Raw genomic sequence first — 24,752 nt, 5'->3', positions numbered from 1 at the left:
GGGGCAACCAGTAGGAACCACGTTTGACCCCCAGAAGCCAGACATGATGGCGCATGCTTGTAATCCCTGCAGTTGGAGGGCAGAAGCAGGCCAGCCCCTGGGGGAGCTGGCCGACCAGCATCGCCATATTGGCAAGTCAAAGGCCAATGACAGACACCTCCTGTAAAACAGCACCAGAGATTGACCTCAGGTCTCCACACGTATGTGAGCACACACCCTGATTACACAGCACGTTTGCATCCTGGGCTCAGTTCAATGAATGACATCTCAGGGGGTTTCACACCCAGTCTCAGTATTACTTTTACTCAAAAAAGAACACCTACAAAACAACACCTGAAGTTGACCTTGGGCCTCTGGATGTTTTTAACAGACTCTCTCCTTGTTCAAGAGGAGTACACATTCCACCAAAATTTCTCTGCCCCTCCTTAAGTGGAAGCCATCCCTGAAGGCCTAGTTAGCGCACACAAGCTACTTTCCTTAGAGAAATATAATACTCAAATATCAACCTCAGGTCATCTGGAAGAGGCCTTGGTCAGAACACACACCAGATTCCCCCAGCCCCCTCACTGAGCCTTCTGAGTCTAGAAGTGACCTCACCACGATGTTGCCCACTCAGAATCTGAGACAACATCACCACAGCTATGCACACACCTGCTCTCCTTTGGGTGGATCTGACAGCTACCCAACGAACTCTCCAAGAGCACAGTGACAGGGAGACAGGGTGAAACCCACCCTGAGACGTCAGTTACAGAGCGAGGCCCGGGTTTACACACCACACAACCATCAGTTTCGCTCACCCTTGCTGAAGAGTCAAATCCTCCTATAATCAGGGAGTATCAGAGTCACGCTGTATTAGAGATGGTGTTGTGCATGTTGTTGTGGCCTAATAAGGTAATATTTACTACCTTAACTAAGATGGGTTCATAACTCTGTAGCACAGATAACAGGCAAATGGTGGTGAGAAGCTCATCACGACGAGAATCACCGTTTGCTATGGTCCTGAGTGGTTCACACCACTATGAAGTCATCTTTGTAGAGCTCTATGTAACTGGCAGGTTTGGGCACGCATGACGTCTCACAGATTCAGCCACAGCCCTTCTGTTCACACTCTGTTTACAGCTGTGTGTTCTAATTTTTTTCTTCTTTTGCCTAACTCTGGCTCAAGTTTTAACTTTTCCAACTACAAGAAAACAGTAATTTTTAACAAGATTTATTTTTAATGGTGTGTGTGTGTGTGTGTGTGTGTGTGTGTGTGTGTGTGTGTGTGTGTGTGTGTGACTGTCTGTCTGTCAGCACGTGCACATGAGTACAGGTGCCTTTGGAGGCCAGAGGCATCAGATCCACCAAAGCTGGAATCATAAGACACGAGCTGCCCACTGTGAATGTCCTCTACAAGAGTGGCCCACATTCTCAACTGCTATCCCTCCTTCCCAGTTAATGCACGCACCTCCCCTCTGCCTCTCCCCTCCCGTCCCCTCCTCCGCTGTTTCTCCTTTGATACGGCAGGCCTCCCATGGACATCACCATATCAAGCTGCAGTGAGAGTAGGCACCTCCTCTCCTATTAAGGCTGGATGAGGCAATCCAGTAAGATCCAGCCCATATTTTAAATCCATTTCTTATCAATTATCTAAAATAAAACCCAGTCTGTGTTCTCAGTATAAACAACCTTTACACACACAACTAGCAGGAAATGATAACACAGCCATCGTATTTATTGAGTAATTAAAGCTTCAGATACAAATTTTCTAAAAACACATTATGTATAATGAGTTATAAGATGTCTGGTGCCAAGCAGGGAAAGGGTTCTCTGTGTATAAAGTGCTTGCTGTGTGATGGTGACGACTGGATCCTGGATCATTAGCATTCATGTAAAAAGCCGAGCTGGGGTGCCACAATCCCAATGCTGCTCAGAAATGTGGCACTTCCCAGGGCAGCCTGGGTAGCTGGACGAGCCTAAAGCAATGAGCCTGCGCTCAGTGGGAGCCCTTGCCTCAATTAAATGGAGAGCAATCAAAGACTGTACCTGACAGCATCTTTGGGTCACCACACTCACACACACACTCACACACACTCACACACACTCACACACACAGGTGTGCATACAGACACCTGCACACACACACAGGTGTGCATACATACGCCTGTACACACACACACACACACACACACACACACACACAATGTCCAGTCTTCTAAACCTTCAGACAATGCTACGAAGTCTGGTATATATGCCCATACATATGATACTGCCACCTCATTCATTTCCCACAAAGAATTACTCTTAATTCAGCCCTGGGCATTTAAAAGTGGCCTCTGTGGTGTTAGGATGGAACTCCATTGATAGAACGTTTGTCTGTCTAGTATGCCTAGGTCCAGGGTTTGACCTCCAGAGCCACATAAACTCAGTGTGCTAGTGCACCTCTGAACCCTCAGGAAAAAGGAGGATGGGGAGTTTAAGGTCCTGTCTCCAAATCTAAAACAAATCACTGTCAACCAGTCCTTCCTGGCTTTCAGGTAAGGATAAGACACATCAGTGCTTTTCCCCACAACAGACCTGAGAATTTCAATCACAGGAGTCAGTGCAGAGAACTCAAACCCTACACCCGCAGCCTTTCAAGGAGAAAGAGAAAATTCCAAAACTGGGTCCAGTAAGAGATCGCTGTGCTGGTTTCTCAGAGGTGAAGCTGCCTCCATGCCCAGCTCAGTAAAGCACCGGGCATCAGCCTACCTCCCAACTCAACTGGCTTATGAGTCTATTCCAGACACACCCATCCCAATCCTTCACAAGATGAAAAGCCACGGCTCGGCAAGGTTGACGTAAGGTCAAGGCTGCAACACTGAACCGGTCTGTGTGACTCGAAACTCACTGAGCCCTGCTAATTTGCATTGGAGACACCTGTTCACCCCCACCACAGCGCCAGCTCCCACACCTGTTCAAGGAAGAGGGAGCAAGATGGAGGAAGGTGCTGGCTGGGCTGTCCTCACTTCAGAAGAAACCTCCAGCTGCTGCTACCAATGTTTTCCGGTTGCTATGCCACTCCTTTTCCCAGCCCACGTGGGCTGCCTGACCAGATGTGACGTTAGGATCTTGTGGAAAACCAGGTACAGGCTGAGGTTGAACAGAAGCATGGATTGTTCTAGATGGAATCTCCTCAGGGGAAGGAAGAGTCCAAGTCACCACTCAGCAGTCGGCAGAGACCAAATACTGCCCTGGCAACATGAAGATGAGTGCACCCTCCCAGCCAGGGTGGTGTCTCTCCCCAGCCCCACAGGCCAACGGGACTGGCGGTGTGTGCTTGCTTGTTTTCACTCTTTGGAGCCCTGCCACCCAGCTCCCAACTAAACACACGGAGACTCGTTCTTACTTACGAATGCTGGACCTTAGTTCGGCTTGTTTCTAGTCAGCTTTTCTAACCTAAATTACCCCATTTCTCTTCAGCCATGTTTTGCATCTGGGTGTTTTACCTGTCTCTATTCTGTATATTTCTTTTCTTCTTACTCTGTGGCTGACTGTGTGACTGTGTGGCATGTGACTGTATGGCGTGTGGCATGTGGCTGTGTGACTGTTTCTGTGTGGCTGTGTGGCTGTGTGGCGTGTGGCTGTATCCCTGGTCCCTGGTGTACTCTCCTCATTTTCATTTTGTTGCTCCTCCCTCTTCTCTCTCGAGCCTAGAGTTTTCCTTCTATTTCTTCTCTCTGCTCACCAGCCCTGCCTATCCTTTCTCCTACCTCACTATTGGCCATCCAGCTCTTTATTAGACCAATCATGTGTTTTAAACAAGCAAAGTAACACAGTTTTGCAGAGTTAAACAAATGCAACATGAAAGAATGCAATACATCTTTGCAAAATTAAATATTCCACAGCATAAACGAAAGCAACACATCTTAAAATAATATTCCTCAGCAGACTCCCCTAGGGTGACTGGGTTTTAGGCTCCGGCTGAGAGTCTTGTCTGTGCCCAAGAACAGCCAGGCTGTGGAGGAAGCAGGTAAAGAGGTGTCAGCTGAGCTGCGGGAGTGGGAGCAAAAAAAATTGGGTTTCCAAAAGCTACCTTGCTAGGCTGCCCTAGAAAAGATCACTGGAATGTGCCATTCTCCAACAGAAGCCAACCACGCATGGACACACATGACACACAAACACATAAGTACACATACAGATAAAACTGGAATGTGCCATTCTCCAACAGAAGCCAACCACGCATGGACACACATGACACACAAACACATAAGTACACATACAGATAAAACTGGAATGTGCCATTCTCCAACAGAAGCCAACCACGCATGGACACACATGACACACAAACACATAAGTACACATACAGATAAAACTGGAATGTGCCATTCTCCAACAGAAGTCCTTCACACATGCATACATACACAAATTGATGTGTAGGTAACATTGGAACATGTCATTTTCTAGCAGAAGTCCTTCACATATACGCACACACATAAGCATGAATACATACACGTATGTGTGGGCAAACACATTCACATACACAACTAAATGTACACAAACATGCAGACACACATATACAAATACAAAAACAATACATGCATACGTAGGCACATACTAGAAACACAAACACACACAGAAGCAAACATATGCACACTCATATATAAACACACATGCATATACAAACATAGGTGACATAAACACACATGAACACACAAATATATGCATACAAGAAATACCTACATGCACACACAAACTCATACGGATACACGCATAAACCTATATACACATAGTACACTTACACAAACATGCCTACATGCATGTACACACAAAACACAGGCTCGGTGCACAAAAAGACACACAAAAAATAGTCACACATGATGGGGGATGTCCTTCTGTATGCTGTGAATATCTGTTTCTCTTACTGGTTGATGAATGAAGCTGTTTTGACCAATGCACAGGCAGGATGTAGCAAAGCGGGAAACCCAAACAGGTACAGAGAAAGGTAGTAGGCGGAGCCAGAGAGATGCTATGTAGCTGCCGAGGACCATGTGGAGACTCACAGATAAACAGAAACGGGTTTTAACTAAGAGAGAACTAGCAATAGGAAGCCTGAGCCATCGGCCAAACAGTTTATAGTCAATACAAGCCTCTGTGTGTTTATTTGGGACTAATGGCAGCAAGACCAGGAGGGACAGAAATTGCCATCTACACGCACATACATAATGCATGTACACACAAACATGCTTGCATAAAAGAACACATATGGACATGTGTGCATCCACATCAACAAATACATCCACACAAACACATATGCAAACATGCACAAGTACACACACACACATGAAAACCCACATATACTCACTTATGTACAGAAATACATGTGTACACACCAAAACATATGCATGCATACATATGCATGTGTGCTGACATATACAAACACATATACACACATGTGCACAGATACAATATAAGCACACAATTATACACGCACACACAAACATGCATGCACATACAAGCACAACTATGAACACATACAAACACATATGCATGCACTTACACTCAGGACATATGCACACACATACACATGTACACACTTTCACAATTGCACACATATGCTAACACAAATATGTACACAAAAGTATACACATACACATGTGCACACAGGACATATGCACATGGCACATACACTCATAATCAAAGATATACACAAAACACAAAGGTACACACATGCCCACATGCACATACATGTAAATGTATGTACATACTCACATGTACACATAAACATATGCACACATGCACATACAACATACACAAAACCATGCACACACATGAAAGCATGTACACACAAAATACAGATGCACAAACACAAAGGCATACATACAAAAATGCACACTAACTAGGCACATGTTTGCAGACACGTGCACATAGAACATATGCATACAAACACCTATACACACATGCACACTCATGCACACACACATGTGCACACACATGCACACTCTCATACACATTTTGCTGTGGAAGATTAACTTGCCTCTAGATCATTCCTTCATTCCTTGTTAGAAATGCACTTTATTCAGCTGTGGTTCAAAACTGGAATGTCAAGTTCATGTCACCACTCACATGGGAATTAGGAAAAAACTTGTCCCCAAGCGCAAGCTCTGAGCCCTGCCCTCACTCTAAGCTGTGACGCTGGCCCTACCCCCCCCCCGTGCAGGATTTTAAGGGCTCACTACACTATTTGCCCCCTACCCGGTAGAACTCCATAGTCTGAAGGAGTCTGTCATTAACCCACCTTACTAATGTGTGTGTTATTTCTTCCCAGCTGAGGGCCAGAGAAATCATTTGTAGAGGACAAAATGACCAAGATTCCCATAGGGAACACAGATAAATTTGAACCAAAGGCAAACAAAGGCCAAGTTTTGTAGACCCATGCACAGCATTGCAAATGCATGGAAACTTCTGCCAGATATAGAAATAACTTAGTGACTGAAATCATTAGTTAATGATGCTGGCTGTGCTGGGTAAGAACACCCACTGCCAGGTGAGCTCCAATGAGCCACAGAGGTGATCAACTTTGCCTCCTGGCCACTACGGCTCCATGTGGCTTGCGGCTGTGACTGACAGATTGTAAGATCTTTCCCTACCCTGGTGCAGAGGGTGGGAGCAGAACACTGAACCACACTTTCCCAGCTCCCTGAGAACGGGAAGAAGAGTGGGGAAGTTTCTTAGGAACAGGCAACAGCGCTGTGTTCTGCCAGAGCTGAAGCGCGCTGGGAAAGCAGACGACAGGGTGATTTTGACTCCTAGAATCTTTCCTTGGAGAGGAGAGAGCCTAGAGACTGGAAAGCTGGAAAAGGTAAAGAGAAAACAAGGCTGAGTCACAGCGCACCAACTAGAATGGGGGCCAGCGGCCCTGCTGCACTTGGTGAATGATGGGCTTTGGGAATTAACTGGTCTAGACAGCTCTGCGGACTCAGCTTACTGGCAATCTCAGGCAGTAGGGAAGGAGCAGTCCAGGTACAGCACTGTGCACGGTCTGCAACCTCAGCGCTCCTATGTGGAGGCAAAGGTATGCAAGCAGAAGCATGGGAGAGCATGAGGAGGAACTGCAAACAAGAGGCCTCTGACCTATCACAAGGAGGAGGAAGAAACAGGCTCGCCAAGACAGCCAGAAGGCAGAGCCACGGGAAACAAGGGGCCAGGTTTCACACACCCAATCACCACCTGTAGCACCTGAACACTTGGTCCCCAGTGGGTGCTGTTTGGGGAGGCCTAGGAGATGTGGCCTCCCTGGGAGAATTCCATCCCTGAGGGCAGGCTTTGAGAGCTTGAAAAAAAAAAAGGCGCTTGCCATTTCGAGCCTGCTTTCTCTGCTTCCTGCTTGTGGTTTGAGAGGTTAGCCCCTAGCTCTCAGCTTGCAGCTCCAGCCTCCACATCTGCTGTTCCTCTCAGGATAGACTCTGACCCTCTAGAACAGTAAGCCCCAACAAACTCTTTCTTCTATACGTTGCCTTGGTTGGGTGTTTTGTCACAGCAATAGACCCCCTAACTAAAGACATCACCAAACAAAGAGTGAGCATCCTCCCAACGGCCCTCCATCTGCCACCTCAATCTGGCCCCAACTCCTGGGCTTATCAAACCTCGCCAGTCCTGTCACCAAGGAACCAGAGGCCGGAGCCAGGCATGAGGAAGGGAAGCAAACACAAACTACTCGGAGATTGGAGTGTTCCAGAAACAATCAAGCAGATGTGTTAGCTACTGCAGCAACTGCATCCCTGACAGGAGCAACCTCAAGAAGCTGGGGTTTATTTTACCTCACAGTTCAAGTACAGACGATTACGGTGGGGGAGGCATGGCGGCGAGCACTTGAGGCAGCCAGTCACACTGTCCACAGGAAGGAGAGAGAGGTGAGCATTGCTCATCTGGGACCCTTGGGGTGTTGTCACCCACATTCAGGGTGAGCCTTCCCATATCCACCCATCTAAGCTAGAAACTCTCTTGGACACACCCAGAGATGTCTCCTAGGTGGTCCCAGATCCTGCCAAGGGGGCAAATTGTCACAGTAGCATGCCAAAGTAAAACTTCTAGCTGGCATGTTAATGCTGGATGCTAAGCCACTGTCCATCTCCCGTGGTCCTCCACCACTCTCGGTGATGCCGGGCTGGGAATCTGACACCATCCCAGAGCTTCCTGGAGCCTGTCCCTTTGCCCATGTACTTCTCAGCTCTCTGGACACCTTAATGACGGGGCTCTGCTCTGTGGTGCCCACCAGTGACAATGGAGAAGCTGACGGCAACCCTGGCACATGCCTCCCAGCTTGCGTAGAAGCTCATAGGTCTCGGTTTTAAGAGACAGATTAACGAGGAGGAGCTGGTTTTCCTGCTCCATTTTGCCAGCCAGCAGCTTCGCTTCTCTGGCAGGGCCTTAAGCGCCCATCATGCATTAAATTCTAAATTTACTAGATCTCAATTCTCTGTTGATTCCAACAGCATTAATAAACCAAGTCTAGTTGGGCGTCCCTCCTTCCTGTTTGGTTGTGTGTTCTTGGACTGCGTTCCTACACGTGTTCTCTGGGCTCCCGCTTATGGTGACTATGAAACTTGGTGAGTACCTGGCAGTGAGTTCTGGGCTCCCAGGCAGACCCTGCGCTTGGCCTGTGGGACCCACGTCTCCATTCTTATTTTGGGGTCTCAACTCATCCCTCCTCGATGGCCCTGACTTCATGGTTCAGAGAGCTGACTATGGGATCTTCGAACCTAAGAACTATGAGGACTAAGCACCCCCGGGCAAGGCAAACACCCATCCCCCAGAGAGGGACGCAGGTGGACACTGTACGGCCGCAGCAGTGTTCAAGACCCTGCCGGGGAAGCGAAGCAGCCGGCTGGCAAAATTGAGCAAGAAAACCCGCTGTCCTTCGTTAATTTCACCTGTTCTGGTTTAGGCCTTGAGAGAGGAAAAGGGAAAGTGAAGAGGCTACAACTGTCTCTCATCTAATCAGAGCCTAAAGGACTTCAAGACAACCCAGCATCATGGTACTGAATCTAAAGCTACCCATGAAACCTGTCTGGGGATTCGGTTTGTTTGTGGTGTTAGGTCTGGGGTTGGGGGAGTGTTGTTGTTTGAGTCTTTTGGCTTGGAGTTTGGGTTTGGGTGCTATGGATTGAACCCAGGGCTTTGCCCACACTAAGCAGCATGTTTCCATTGAGTATGCCCCAATCCCAACTTAACAGCTTTAATGAACACACACAACATGTCCACCCTATCTCTATCTCCCCCAGCTAAGGGTCTGACAGGATGATGTCAGTAACCAACCATTTAAGTGCTTGTAAAAATTGTTATTGCAATTTTATCTGTGTGTACACATGTGCACATGCGTGTCATGGTGTGCACAAGGGATCGGGGACAACCTCAGTTCTCTGCCTCTACCATGGGCGTCCCAAGGATCAAACTCAGGTCCTCAGCCATGGTGACGAGTGCCTTGGTCAGCTGAGCCATTTCACCAGCCATATTTAAGTAACTTTAAAGGCCTAGGAAGGTGGAGATTTGAATGGAGTTTGTCGTGTTTTGGCTGGCTAAAGATGCAAATTCAAGTAGCCATTATCAGTCATGAATGTCTCGGCCAATGAAAGGAGAGGCCAGGTCGCAAGAGAAAGTGCAGAGTCAGGGAAGAGACTGCAGCCATGAGCTGCCTTTGGTGTAAACGGTCAGCCATTCCACAGCTGCACCCAGAACCCATCTGACCAAGAAGACTTAGTTCTCCAAGAGTAGACGCTCCAAAGGGCTCAACATCAGCCTTAAGGAGGTATTACTCCATTCCCTAGTGACACATAAGCTAGAAAACAATGTGGGGACACACTTGTCTTTGCCAGAGGGAGCATGATACTTCTTCTTGTAGCAACACTGTGTTTCATTCTTTATCATGCCCACCCTTTGAAAACTACGTGGAATGTGGTTTAATATGTGAAAAAATATGAGTGCAATATTTCTAATCATTTTATGACAAGCTTAAAATATTCTAGGCCACAGAAACATCTCAAAGAATCAACCACTAACCATTGGGAACCAAGTTTATAAAATATATTAAGCATTTCTTTGAAATGAGGTCTCTCTCTGTTGGCAACAACTTAGCTTCTTTTACCAAAGAACAGGTTTTCAAGGCAAAAGACGGCAGGGTCAAAGCCACCCTCTGGTCACAATGTCAACGACAATATTCGCAAACACAGATATCACTGAAAGTGGAGCAGACCACTGACACTCAAATCCCTCATGCTTTTAACGTGGTGGAACTATGGTACATCCTCCGTTGGTAGTTGAGATATGATTCACTCCACAGAGTACCAGGGCAACCGTTGCATCTAAGATCACAGACCGGGTCCATTGACCCACATGCAGCGACTTCCTGTGAACTTGCTAAAGCCAGCAAGGCTGTCATCCTGCCCGTCTCAGAGCCAATCATACATTGACTCAGAGGCTGCAGGTAATTTCACACCTTTCTGCTCTATCCTCATCTTCTACACTTCTCCTAGGAAGGCAGATACTGAGCATCTCCTTGACCATAAACAAGCTCTATCTTCTGGAAAGCTGACTCCTACAAGAGGAACCGCCCCAACTGGCCACAGCTTCTGGTTGCCCAGCAGAAGGTGGGCTTCCTCCAGCCAGATTTTCAGTAATGTATTTTGTACACAACCATCTGTATAGGACACAACAAAATTTTTCATATTTTACACTATGATTTTCATTCTATCAGCAACTGGCACTTACACTAAAAGAAACCTTATTAGGATTAACCCATCAAATATAAATGACAAGCAGGCCTGGTGGCCCAAGCAGGGTTTTCCAACTACTTGAAGAAGGGGTGGAGGCTAGAGGGTTACAAGTTCAAGTCCAGCCTGGGCTACTTAGTGAGACAGTCTCAAAATTAAAAAGGAGAGATATTGGGGTGTAATTCAGCTCGTCTAGGGTCTGTAAAGCCGGAACTGCCAATATATGGACACACATTTCTTTAAATATATGTGCACAACATTTTTTTCTTCACCAATAATATTTTGTAATCAAAATATCTTCATCATTGTATTTTCTCAGCTTTGCAGTTGAATGAACTACAGTTAAATGACCAAAGCCTCAGATAGTAAAATCACAAAACCACGATATGTTCCAAAACAAATGGCAAATCAGTAGACACAGCAGCTGTTCCAATGAATGGTTTTTAGTTCCTCCTGGCTTCAGTTTGCCTGGAAACCAGGAGATTCTCACTTCCTTCCACTTCCCAGAACAAATATTTACGTGGCAAAAAAAAAAAAAAAACAGATTCTTTTTTTACTTATTCATCAAGAACACCATTCTAAATATAAAGACCTTACAGATTTCCTCTGAGAAGCAGAAAACAACCCATCGCCTGCACCTCCCCCATCCATGTCTGTGTGTCACTGTGGAGACTGCGCCCCCTCAATGTGTAAACAGTACAAATTCAATACGGAAGCTGCTAGAGACAGCCCTCCACCCTGGTTGTCGTGTATTTCTCATGATAATCTTTTGAAATAGGTTTTTGTTTTGTTGCCGGAGGGGGGGATGTTAGCTTGATGTTTGGTTTTGAGACAAAGTCTCACATTGGTACCCCAGGCTAGCCTCAACCCCCACCCCCCAACTCTTCTGCCTCCGCTGCTGTGGGGCTTTGGGAGGACAGCCATGAACATCACACCCGGCTGGAACAGGTTCAATAGTTAACTATATATTTGCTTCCAATTATATTTGCTGTAATTATACTACACACTTGTAAACTTAATCATTTAACTTTCTTTAGAATTGTTTTTACTGTGCCCCCTGCATCTCAGGCTGGAATCTGAAATTGTCCCCCCACTAGGCTTATAAACACTGTGCCCTGCCCGGGAGCACAATTCCAGGAGACCTGGGAACTTCTAGAGGCTAGCTGATAGAAGGAGCCGACCTTTGGAGACACAGCCATCTCTCTTTCTGCCTTCTGCCCTGCTTCCTGGTGACATGAACAGGCTCCTGCCACCCTGTCCTCCCTGACAGGAGGGACTGATACTCGGCCACCATCAGCGTTTCTTCCGTGAAGCCATTTCTGTCGTGTGTTTTGCCGCAGTCATGAGAAATGTAACCAGCTTTGTAGTTCAGATCAAATCTACCAAACAGCTATAGGAGACTTCCAACTGGAATCTCCACGGAGTATATTCAACCTAATTCATTGTCCAAAACTTCAGAACTTTCTCCAGCTGTTCTAGTTCTCACTCTTTCCCTGGACGAGCTCCTCAGCCAAGACTGGCTGCACTGTACCCCTGGTGAGCGTGCAAGTAACACTGACTTCAAAGCAGGAACTTTCTACCTCTTCTCTGAGGAGAGGGAGCAAGGGCTAAATTGTGTGCCCAACCTTCCACTGACTACTTACTGCTTTCTTCACGAAGAGCCTCGGCCCTCGAGCCATCTCAGGCAGGTGGCAGCCCCATCGGTCGCTATAGGCAAGGCAGAAAGTGCTGTCTCCTGACCTGCAAAAGCCTTGCCTTTCCCCTGCAGCACCAGTTCTGCTCAAGATGCACGCGCGGCTTGTTTTCAAACAGCCCAGGATCTCCAAACACAATGGAGCCAGAGTGCTCCTAGGCTCCCGACTGAGCTTTCAGGCAGGGCGGATTCCACAAACACTCAGAAGTCTCCTCTTTAGAGTCTTGCCCCTGCTAGAAACTCCAAAAGCACTACAAATACTCACTCTTACCCAAAGCCTGTCTCTCCATCACTGGCTTGGTCGGTGCTAAAACCCATCAAAACCATCCAACCAACTTCATCTCCTGGTTTGAGCTCCTCTGTTCTTTGTTTTTCTCTTAACTATTACATAAGTCACAGGCGTTTTTAATTATTTTTATTTTTAGGATGACAAATAAATTTACACATTTATGGGGAATAGTGTGACATTATGCTATCTAGTGTTTTGTCGACTTGACCCAAGCTAGAGTCATTTGAGAAGTGGCGACCTCAATCGAGAAAATGTCCCCACCAGACTGGCCTGTGGGGGCATTTTCTTCAGTCATGATGGATGTGGGAGTCCCCAGCTCACTGTGGGAGATGCTATCCTGTCACCTGCCCCTACCCCACCCTCAGAGCACATGATCCTGGAGAGCATAAGAAAGCAGGCTGTGCAAGCCACGAGGAGCAACGTGGTAAGCAACGATCCTCCACGGCCTCAGTGACAGTGTGTGATCAGGGAGCCACAGGCTGAAACACCCTTTCCTTCCCGAGTTGCTTCGGTCATGGTGTTTTATCACAGCAATGGTAACCCCAAGACAATTGTGCTATGCTATCACCAAGTCCCATTGATGGGCACACCCATCACAGGTTTTCAGAGGCTTCCTGTCACACCAGTGACATGATCCCATTGCTGCTCCATGGGGCTTGGCTCATGTAACTACTTCACCTGTGATATTTTGGAGTAAACAATCCCACCTGCAAGGGAGAAAACCACCCTATCTCCGACCTTCCCAGAATCATGCTCTCTGCTCTGCCTTCCTCTCAGCCCACACCCCCCACTTCCTGTTTGTCCCGCATCAGCCCTTTGGGCTTCCTTCCTTTTCTGCCTGGTTTGTCTTACAGTCAGGCATTTGCTGGTCACCATCTATCCCTCTCCATCCCTAAAGATCTCCCCCACCCCTCTCTTCCCATTCCCACTCTACTGGGTACTACCTGTGGGGAACCCAATGAGAACTATGGCTTCCACTCACAGCAAGGCCTTCCGTGGGCTGTGCCTTCTGCACTCACGGCTAAACCTCTGATGAGTGTTTTCAGCAGCCTCAATAATTATGGTTAACGTTCATCAGGGCAACACACACTCAAGCCAGGTATCACCTCCCAGCCTCTCTTCTCCCCAGAATTTTTCACACAAATCTTGGTATAGAGGTAGATAAAATAAATACACAAACCAAAAACTTGCAGATAATAAATAAGTGTATTTAAAAACTATTACTTATATAAATATAATCTAAGTATTTATTAAGATTTGTCTTAGTTAGGGTTCTTTTATTACTATGAAGAGACAGCATAACACAGCAACTTTTACAAAGAACACATTTAATTGAGGGTGGCTCACTTTGAGTTTGAGGGGTTCAGTCCATCATGGGGGCATGCAGACAGCTGTGGTGCTGGAGCTGAGAGTCCTACATCAGGAAGTTGACTGTCACACTGAGGGGAGCTTGAGAAAGAGACCTCAAATCCTGCCCCTACAGGGACACACATCCTCCAACAGGGTCACACCTCCTAACAGTGCCACGCCCTTTAGGGGCCTTTTTCTTTTAAGCCACCACAAAGATGAATACAAATCCGTATAATCTTGAGAGGGGTGTGCTCTATCCTCCCATAAAGAATTAAATCTGGTCTGATATTTGATATTTCAGGACACAGAATGAATGTGTTAGGCAGGGTTCTCTAGAGTAACAGAACTTATAGGATTTACAGGGGATTTATTGGAATGACTTACAGGCTGTGGTCCAGCTAATCCAACAATGGATGGCTGTGAAAACAGAAAGTCCAAGAATCCAATAGTTGCTCAGCCCAGGAGGTTGGAGGCCTCATCTTGTCTTCAGCAGATGCTGGAATTCCCTAAGAAGAGGGCTCTAATGCCAGGGAAGGACCCTGTGTGAGCAAGACAAGGACAAGCAGGCAAAGAACAAAAGCTTCCTTCTCCCATGTCCGTGTGTAGACTTCCAGCAGAAGGCATGGCCCACATTAGAGGTGGGTTTTCCCAGCTCAAAAGATTGGGTTAAAGGCCTGTATCCTGCCTCAAAGATCCAGATTAGAGGGGGGGGTCTTCTCATTTCAAATTCAGCAAAACTCTGTCCCCCATTTTGGGCTTTTAGTTAATTCCAGATGTTCCCAAGTTGACAACCAAGAATAGACACCACACAGAACAACTTTAATTTTTGTGTGTTCATGAGTATGGGTGCAATTTGTTCATGGGTGCACATGAAGAGGCCAGACATTGGCATTAAGATGTTCTCTTCAAGCATGAGGACCTGAATTTAAACCCCCAGGACCCATGTAAAAACCTAGACATGGCTCTGTGTCTGTAACTCCAGCACTGGGGAGAGGGGACAGGCAGATACGGAGAGCTTGCTAGCCAGCCAGCCTAACAAAACAATGAGGCCCTGTCTCCAGACAGAAAGGCCGACAGCAATGACGGAGAAGTCTTGCTCGGACTTCTATGTGTATATATGAGTGTATGTACTCATGCACTCACACATGCACCACACAGACACATACACACACAGAGACATACAAATAGACAGACATACACACACAGAGACAGACAGACAGACAGACAGACTACACACACACACACACACACACACACACACACACACACACACACACACACACCAGGCACAAAACACAAACTAAGATTGGATATTCATAATTCCAGTTTTAAGGCTGCTTGTCAATGTGTTTTCTGGATATCTTTCTATGTTCACTACCTTTGTGGCAATAAAATAGCTTTGTCAAAAAAAGAATCTTAATGAAATTTCACTTTCTAAGTTTTAAGTACTTGAACTATCTTGTTTAAATCTGAAAGCTATGATTTTCTATTTGTTTTCCAAGGCAAACATTAAATTTAACTTATTTAACAGTGTCTTTTCTGAAACATTTCATAATATTCTTATGACTAATGCTTAATCTTTAAAATCAAGATTTTTGGGCAAGGACAAGAAAGGGTAACAGGAAGTGAATATGATCAAAATATATCATACACATATATGAAAGTATCATAAGGAAACATTACTATACATAATTAATATATACATAATATATTAGTAGTAATACTAATATTAGTAATAATTATATATTAGTATTTTTAATCAATACTTTTTAAAACATAAAAAGTGACAGACATTGGGAACAAATCATCCTAAGATTCAAAACTGCCCCCTGTCCCCACGCCACCAAATTTCATTTGAGAAACCACCACTCTCCCAGCCTTGGCCATGTGGTTAGATGAGGCTCTATGATTGGCTCCCAAAATCAAGCACGTGACCTGGCCTGGCCATTGAGAATCCCACATTCTCCTGGCCCTGATGGGTGCTCTTCTGTACATACGTTTCTCTTATTGGTTCATGAAGAAAACACTGGCCAGTAGCCAGGCAGGAAGATAGTGAGGTACCAGGAGAAGGCTGGTGAGAGGAGGAGGAGGGAGAAGCCGCCAGAGAGACGCCGTGCTGCCAAAGGAGTAACATGCCAGATTACAGGTAAGCCACAGCCTCGTGGCAATACATGGATTAATAGAAATGGATTAATAATTAAGAGAGAGCTAGCCAACAAGAAGCCTAAACCATCGGCCAAACAGTTTAAAAATTAATATAGCATCCATGTATTTGTTTGGGGCTCATGAGCTGAAGGACCAGATGGGACAGAAACCTCCAGCTACATGGCCCCTGACTCAGAACAGCAGAGTCCTCACTACGGGAAGGGTACACTCTGGGGGTGAGGGTTGGGGTCTCAGATGAAACTAAAGGGAGGCCGGACAGTGGTGGCTCACACCTTTAATCCCAGCACTTGGGAAGCAGAGGCAGGCTGATCTCTGTGAGTCCGAGGCCAGCCTGGTCTACAAGGCAGTTCAAGGACAGCCAGAGCTGTCACACTGAGAAACCCTGTCTAGGAGAGCATACTATTCCCACAGGATTGCTAAATTAATAGGGCACCAATGGCCATCTCCCCTGGCCTGGGAAAAGCTGTCAGCAATAGGCCAGCTGGGGAGAGCAGCTTCCTGGGTCTGACTGCCTGGATCCAGCTGTGACTGAAGCCTTTCCACCAACACTAGCCAACGAGTCCTTTGTTTGTTTGTTTTGGCCAAGTTTGAGCTGAACATCTGCCATGGCCAACCAAAATATCCCAACACAACCTACTAGATAATTCACTGAAATAAAAGAAAAACATGTTTGATTTTTGCAAGTGCATGAATTACAAATGTTTTGTTTTCTGTCACTGCACCATGATTTAAAGAGTCAGTAAAGCGCTTACCCCCATAAGCAGGTCTGTTTCAGGGAGATTAACCCTCTGGATGCCTTCAGAGGCTGTCACATTTCTAAGATTTACATTTTAATTCCTCAAGCCTGTCCTAGGACCGACTTCTGTCAATTACTCTCTCCCTCGGCATAGACAACCCCCAGCCCCAGCTTCCACACCCTTTCTTACTCTAGCCTAGAGGTCTACACACGTCTCCGGCACGTGAAGCAAGGATCGGTTAGAGATATGCATAGCAAAAGCCACACGTGACCACAGCGAAACACTAACAAAACCTGTGCTTAACTGTTCCGTGTTAACTGATGTCTCTAGTCAGCACAGCTGAGTTCTTTCTCTTTAAAATATAACATTTTCCTGTGGCTTCCAAGTCATCCTGGTCTTCCAGCTCTCTGTTCTGGCTTTGCTGGCACCGCGACTGGAGCTTCACAAGTGTGGCATTGTCCTTCATGCACGCATTCACCATGAGCTACGCTCAACCTGCTCGGCACTTTTTTGTTTGTTTTTAAGGCGACCTCTCCAAGTTACCCAGGCTGGCCTTGAACTTGCCATCCTTCTGCCTCAGCCAGTCAAGTTGCTAGGATTACAGGTCTGAAATGTCAATTCGGACCTGCTATTTCTTCTGAAGCAGAAATACGTATTTTTAAAGTGTTTCTCCTTTCAATTTGACTCAGTTATTATTCCCTCCACTCAGCTGAAACCACCGTCCCAGGGGGATGGGTATGGTGATGGCCACAGCCAGCTGGTCCCCTTCTTTTTCCAGTCCTTCTGACCTCCTAGAGCAGCCGCCATGGCATCCCCGGCTCAGGCCAGCCACTGTGGCAGTAGCCCCTTCTTCATTCAGTCCTCCAACACCCGGCTGTCTCTAATGCACAGCGTCAATCACTCAATGCCTCTCCTTCCCACAGCCCACTTGCTGGCTTCCCTCTGTAGCAGGAGTTAGCACCCTGGACCACAGACGTAATCCTTTAATTCCTCCAGCTGAACACTTCCAGTGGCTCCTAAAACATTCATAATAAATGAAGCCTAATTACTGGCCTGTTAGGGAAGCCCCTTCAGACCAGAGGCTCCAGAACAGAACGGCTAGACTCTGACCCTGCATCCATTTTCCATGCTCTCCCCTCTGCACAGGCTCTCCTTTCTTCCTCTTCTCTGCATGAACACTTGCTCACCCGGAAAGCCCCACCCCAGCATACATTCTATCTGCTTTCACCAAGAGCCCTTATCACTGTATTCTGCTCACCAGTAGACAGTGGTCTGCTGAAGTACCTTGTGGGGATGTCTTGCTTGAAAAAATAAAGGCTGTCTGAAGATCAGAGGATGGAGTTTGCCACGAGCTAACCATAGAGGTCAGGAGGTCTGTACAGACAGACAGGAAGTGAGATGGCTGGGGAGGGGAGGATATAAGCGGGAAGAAACAGGAACTAACTCTCTTTCCCACTGGGAAGCTAATGAGGTAATGGTGGCTTTGGCTTGCTCCTTCTTCTCTCTGATCTCACAGCATTTTCCTCCATATCTGACTCCGGGATTTTATTATTTAGACCAATTTAAGAGCTCCATTTACAGTACTTTTTGTTATATGCTGGATTCTTTCTTGTACACAGAAAACAGACAGCTGAGCAGGAAAAGCAAAAGATAGAACTAGAGGCCTCCCCTAAAGCCAGACTTCTAGAACATTTTTCTATTTGATGCCCCTTTATGCCTAAGAAATTGTCACATGACCCAACTATATTGGAACATAAAATAGGCATGCAAAATTTACTGATAATAAATTTTAAAGAAATTTTATTGGCTCACTAATGAAATGAGTGTGCATATTTATTTTATCTAAAGAATCAAATCTTGGGTCAACAAGGTGGCTCAGCAAGGAAAGTGCTTGCAGACAAACCCGGCAACCTGAGTTCAATCCCCAGGGCTGACATGCAGTGAGAGAACACAGTCCTCTGACTGCTGCTTGTGCATTATGATATACATGTGCACACACACATGCACGCAAATAATACAAACTTTTGAAAAATAATTACATTGTGGTTGATATCTAACACTGCAGGACATCCACCATCCTCAACAGTTTTCAGTTTATCATATTTATTTTACAATCATAAATGCCCCTTAAATGGCCACTTCATTTAATACCCAGTATACACAGGCAGAAATGTATTTAGAGTCATTTCAGAAACCATTGGAAATTCACTATGCCGGGAATTTAAAGCAAGTGATTACTGCTTTTTTTGTGACCCAAAAGTCTCACATGAAATGGCTATTTAATTCCCAGAAATCTTTAAAACCCCACTCTAGTCTTCTCTGAATTCTTCTTTGTAATTTAAAAAAAAAAAGTCTGACCCTATTTTTAATATTAGATTACTGACAGTTTTCAAGTCTCACCCCTCCCCCTCCAGCCTGATACCGCACAAGCTGTGCAAAAGTCTAGAGACTTCCTCCCGGGGCCATCAGGGAGGTCAAACCCAGTGTCTGTGTAGGATCTTTCACCCGAACCATGCCCAACCATAACACAAGCCGAAGGCGTGCCCCTCCCCCAGCCTAAGTGGGCCACTGTGTGTCTGTTCTCCCCAGACAGCCTCACCAAACAAACACCAAACCTCTGTGTCGTCTCTTGACATTGCATGGCTCCCTCATCTAACTAATTTGGGACAGGAAGATTAATCCCAACCTCCACGGTTTTGGTTTGAACGTGAGGTGTCCCCCACAGGTTCACATGTCTGCACACTTGGGCCCTAACTGGTGACACTGGGAAAGTTGTGAAATTTTCAGGAGGTGTAGCCTCACTGGAGAAAGCAGCTGCCCTGGGGTGGGTCCCACTTCCTATTCTCTCTGCTTCCTGATGCAAGGTGACCAGCCAGTGTCCTGTCCCTGTGGCCTGCCTTCCCTGCCGAGGCAGACTGTGTCCCTCTGGAACTGAGTCAAAGCCACCCTTTCTCCCTTGAGTTGTTTGTCAGGATATTCTGTCACAACACAGAATGAAAGTGGTACAGCACTGTAACTGGAAACCCTGAGACAGTGAGCTCCTGTGCTGGCCTTGTTAGATCTCCATCACAGATACAATGCAGAGGAGTGCAATGGAGACAATGCAGAGGAGTGCAATAGATACAATGCAGAGGAGTGCAATAGATACAATGCAGAGGAGTGCAATAGATACAATGCAGAGGAGTGCAATAGATACAATGCAGAGGAGTGCAATGGAGACAATGCAGAGGAGTGCAATGGAGACAATGCAGAGGAGTGCAATGGAGACGCTCACCACACTCCTGAGCACTGGGAACCTCATGCGGAGATGCCTGGTTACTTATTGAGTCCTACAGCCTAAAGATCAGTTCAGCACAGTTACACATGTTTCCATGGGTATAGCAAAACATCTGACATCAGGTAACCTTTGAACAATAGAAGTGTGTTTGGGCTGTGGTCCTGGAGTCTGTGAAGTCCGAGAGCACGTGGCATACGCCTGGCTTCTGCTAGGGACATGATGAGACAAAGAAAACACACTTGGCTGGTCCTTCTTCCCCTTCTTAGAAACTCACTATCGACAAGAAGGGGACTCCAACCCTCATGACCCCATGAGCCCTAATTACCTCCCAAAAGCTTCAAAGTCTTCACTGAGGGAACTGAGGATTGACTCTGCAGCACATGAACTTCAGGGGGACCCCTCTAGCTGCAGAAAAATGGTTGTGCAATCCCCCTGATATTTAGGAATATCTAGCTATTTCCATCAAAACAAGTGAGTATCCAAATGAATAAACTTTGCTCAGCTTTTCTCCCTAGATAACTCAGACATAGCAGAGTCCCAGGGCGACACACTGCTAACTCAAGTCTGCACAGGCTGGGATGGAAGGACAAACATACTCTTTCTTATAAACACGCTAAACTAGAATGCCAGGGTAACTGAAGGGCTAACACAAAAAGTCACACATAGCAACATCCTTCAAATCACACTTAGCTGTCAGTCAAATGATTTCTACAAGTGCACAGCACAGAAAATGTCCTGTGTCTTTTCAGTCGTACTCCTAAACGTCAGAATTATGAAAATAGCCTTTTTAAGGGACAGGGTTATAATAGCAAAACTTACGCATCTTTAACTGCTCCTGTTGCACCTAGGAGGGAGAAGAAAAAGATTTGTATTAATGTGATAGAATTTCTACAAATTAAGCCCAATACCTAAATAAACTGAAGCATGTGTGTGTGTGTGTGTGTGTGTGTGTGTGTGTGAGAGAGAGAGAGAGAGAGACAGAGAGAGAGAGAGAGAGAGAGAGAGAGACAAGGTTTCTCACTGTGCAGCTCTGGGTGGCCTGGAACTGTCCATATAAACAAGGTTGGTTTCCAATTCAGAGTTCATCCAGATCACCCTGCCTCTGCTCCCCAAGTACTGAGATTGGTGTGTGCCACCAAAACCATTTCTCATGTGGGGGAGGGTTGAGACAGGTTTTCTCTGTGACTTTGGAAGCTGTCCTGCAACTCGCTCTTGTAGACCAGGCTGCTCTCGAACTCAGAGATCTGACTGCCTCTGCCTCCCGAGTGCTGGGATTAAAGGCGTGCGCCACCACCACCCGGCTATTAATTATTTTTAAAACATTATTTAAAAAGTGTTTTTGGTAACTGGGCAGTGGTGGTGCGGGGGCGGGGGGCAGGGCTTTGACGCTGCTTTCACAAGTCTAGGTCCTTCTGCCTCCACCCACAGACCAAACACAGCCCAAGACTCTTCCCAGCCCTGCCCCCACCTCCATCTGAAGAGCTTGGTTCCTGCCCTGGCGAGCTAAGACAGCCCACCATCCTACACTAGAAACCTCGCTTTCCCTCTTGAACCAAACAAGGCAAAAAGACCGCCCTTCTCAAAGGAGAAGAAAATGAGCTGAGAGGCACCAGTCACAGCTCTGCAAAGAAAGGAAGGTTAATAAACATGGAAGAGACGCATGTGTGTATACATGCAAGGGGGAGGAAAAGGGGACAGACGGACAAGCAGGCACAGACACTATGGAATGTAAGTGCCTTTAAACCACCACCCTAAAATAAAAAAAAAATAAGACAATAAAAAGGACGAGACAGGGATATTTTGATTGTATAAATAAATAATGAACAATCAGTGCCTCAGACATGAGCAATTTCAAGTTCAAAAAGCAGACAATGTAGAAGGAAGACTAGAAAAAATAATAACCTTCTTAGTTTTATTTGTGGGAAGGGGACAGCTGGAGGTGTGAGACACTGTGACTCTCAGAGTCTTCTTATAAAGAAAACACATCCTGAGTTCTGAAGACAGCCGGGACAGTCACGGATGGGCGGAGCATGGGAAGTTGCCCACTTCATCGACCTCAGGGACAGAGCAGGGCAGGCTCAGCATAAACCTGGAAGGCAACGTTCTGACCCAGGTGGTGTCCATGTCCCGTCCCCAATGTCTAACAGTCACTAAATCATTATGCTCCACTGTCGAGTGACTGGGGACTCCCTGGACGGACAGCAGCTTAGAGGGAGGGCAAAGGCAACACATGTATGGACCAAGCTTTTGGGTTTTTTGGTTTTTTTTAACGGCAGCATGTTGTGTAATCAGTACCGGCTTCAATCAGCCACCGGGAACAGCCACCCGCTTCTCCTTGATTGCGCCAGGCCCTGGGTGGTGCCATTAGAGCCCCCCCCCGCTGGGCTCTCGGCCCTGAACAATGAGTGGTGTCACCTTCCCAAAGGAGGTCCGTGTCCCTTTTGCTCTCTATGACGAGGAGCCTTACAGAAGAGGCAGCTTGTGCTTGGTGACTGTGGCTGGGTGTGGGGAAGGGTCAGCCAAACTACACCAAGTTCAGGCAGGGCTGTAAAGCGCACCTCATTTTCAAAAGGGGAAGGAAGTGCATACGAGAAGCCTAGCAGGGAGACTGTGACTCCACACAGGCTTCTTCTCTGAGGTTTTTGTTTTTGTTTTTTTTAAAGATAATTGTATAGTGTTTGGAAACCTGCGACAAAATTATCAGAGTACATCGCTGCATGAAATGTGACATTTACACTCACTTTATCCTGGACAAGTGTCAGATCATAAAATGATGAAAAATACAAGTGGCTAGCTACACTGTAACATTTTAGTCATGCTTTGCTTAATTGCAATAAACCAGATCGAGATTTCTAATCTAATTTATGTTTAAAAAAATGCTTAGACAAAAATCATTCAGATAAAAAAAATCCCCAGCTGCTTTAAACTGTGTCTGCAAGTCATTTGATTTATAATTCACTCGACAAATATCTGGAGTGGAGCATCAGCTTCTCCATGGCCCCCGGTAACCCTCACCATCCCCAGAGATCCATTATACATCAGGAATCTCTTTTGGAACAGCTCCATTTTCGGCCAGACCGCCTCCTGTCTGTTTAAACACAGCATTTGTGAGTTGATACCATCAGCCTTGGAAGAAACAAGGGATGGCGGAGGTACTGAAGAGATAGCTCAGCGATTAAGATGACTTGTTCCTCTTGTAGAGGACACAGGAACCTACGTCCTCATGAAGGTTCACCAACACCCCTAACTTCAGTTCCAGGAAATATGATACCTTCTGACCTCATGGCACCAGGTAATCGCGTAGTAAACTTACACACATACGTTCACACACACACCTGACCGGTAATTAAAGCTTGCTTTAAATTTGACTTTAACCTGTAGCAGTGGTCTTATTCTCTGCCAGTGGGATTAACATTTTCTGGAGGTCCCCAGTGAGATTCAGACCACCCACCCAAATTCCAAAGCTGGGCTCTCACTCCAGAACTCTGGGGCTTACACTTAGGGACGGTCCAAGGCTGCGGTCTCTTCAGGTCTCAGGAATAACTTACCTGTGTCTCTAGTAAATGATCAGATGGAAAGAAAAGGGTTAGAGTCTATGCAAGTTGTGAAGGCCTAAGACGATATTTAAGACATATAAAGGTCTGAGGGTGCTTAGCTTCTGAGAGTCCCAGAGGTGGTTTGAGATGTATAAATGCCAGTTGTAAAGGTGGAAGAAGGTGATAAAGGGGTGTGGCCATGGGAAACGTTTCACATTTCTTTCCCCTTTCCATGCTATTGTTACACTAAGATTTCAACAGTCCATAGTTTTAACATCGGTCAGTGGAGTTCTGATACCTGGTAGAGAGGTGACTACTTACTGTCTAGTCACAAGCTCAAGATCTTAAATTCTCTGTGGTTGTCTTCTAAGCATAGACTTAAGGTGCCTCTCATCGGGTACCATTCAGCAAATGGTTATTACATCCCAATGTAAACAGGTACCCACCACAGAGTCAAGGAAGGAAATAGGAGGGCCAAGGTTATATTTTAAGTTTTAATTACTATACCTAAGAGATCCACGAAACAAAAATGCCTCTGATGTAAGTCCCTTGCCCAAGGACAGATAGTTCCTGAAATGCTGGAGGCTATTGTTTGTGGGAGATAACAGGCTACATGTTTCTCTCCCCTAAACAAGTTTGTTAGACCCATCACATATGGGTTCACAGGCAGGAAATACGTCAGGATGTACTCTTGTCCCTGATTGGATATAGGCAGAAGATACATAGGCAGGATGTATTCTTGCCCCTGACTGGACCTGACGGTAAATTCTTTAAGACCCTGCAAACCATGACTCAGGGCCATTTCCTGGGAGCCCAGGTATAGACCTGGCCAGAGCCCATCAACCTGGCCAGTATTTAATTAAAACTTGCTTCAAATTTGGCTTTGAACTGAGGTGGCAGTCTTATTCTTAACTGGTGGGATTAATGCCAGTATCACCAAATTAATCAGTTAATTAATTAATTCACTTTTAGAAAGA

General features: G+C 46.1%; 1 long non-coding RNA gene across 1 annotated transcript in view; it reads right to left on the bottom strand.

Annotated features, from left to right (window-relative positions):
* CUNH12orf75 overlaps positions 1–24,752 on the bottom strand; it is a 40,669-nt gene that overhangs the window by 6,658 nt on the left and 9,259 nt on the right. The window contains exon 2 of the long non-coding RNA XR_005880562.1: positions 21,059–21,083. This is a non-coding gene — a long non-coding RNA (chromosome unknown C12orf75 homolog). The remainder of the gene's footprint in view (positions 1–21,058; positions 21,084–24,752) is intronic.

Source organism: Mesocricetus auratus, unplaced genomic scaffold (assembly GCF_017639785.1).
Source record: "Mesocricetus auratus isolate SY011 unplaced genomic scaffold, BCM_Maur_2.0 Super-Scaffold_100011, whole genome shotgun sequence".
Taxonomy (NCBI): Eukaryota; Metazoa; Chordata; class Mammalia; order Rodentia; family Cricetidae; genus Mesocricetus; species Mesocricetus auratus.
The sequence above is the reverse complement of the archived record's forward strand: the minus strand, read 5'-3'. Positions and strand labels throughout refer to the sequence as shown.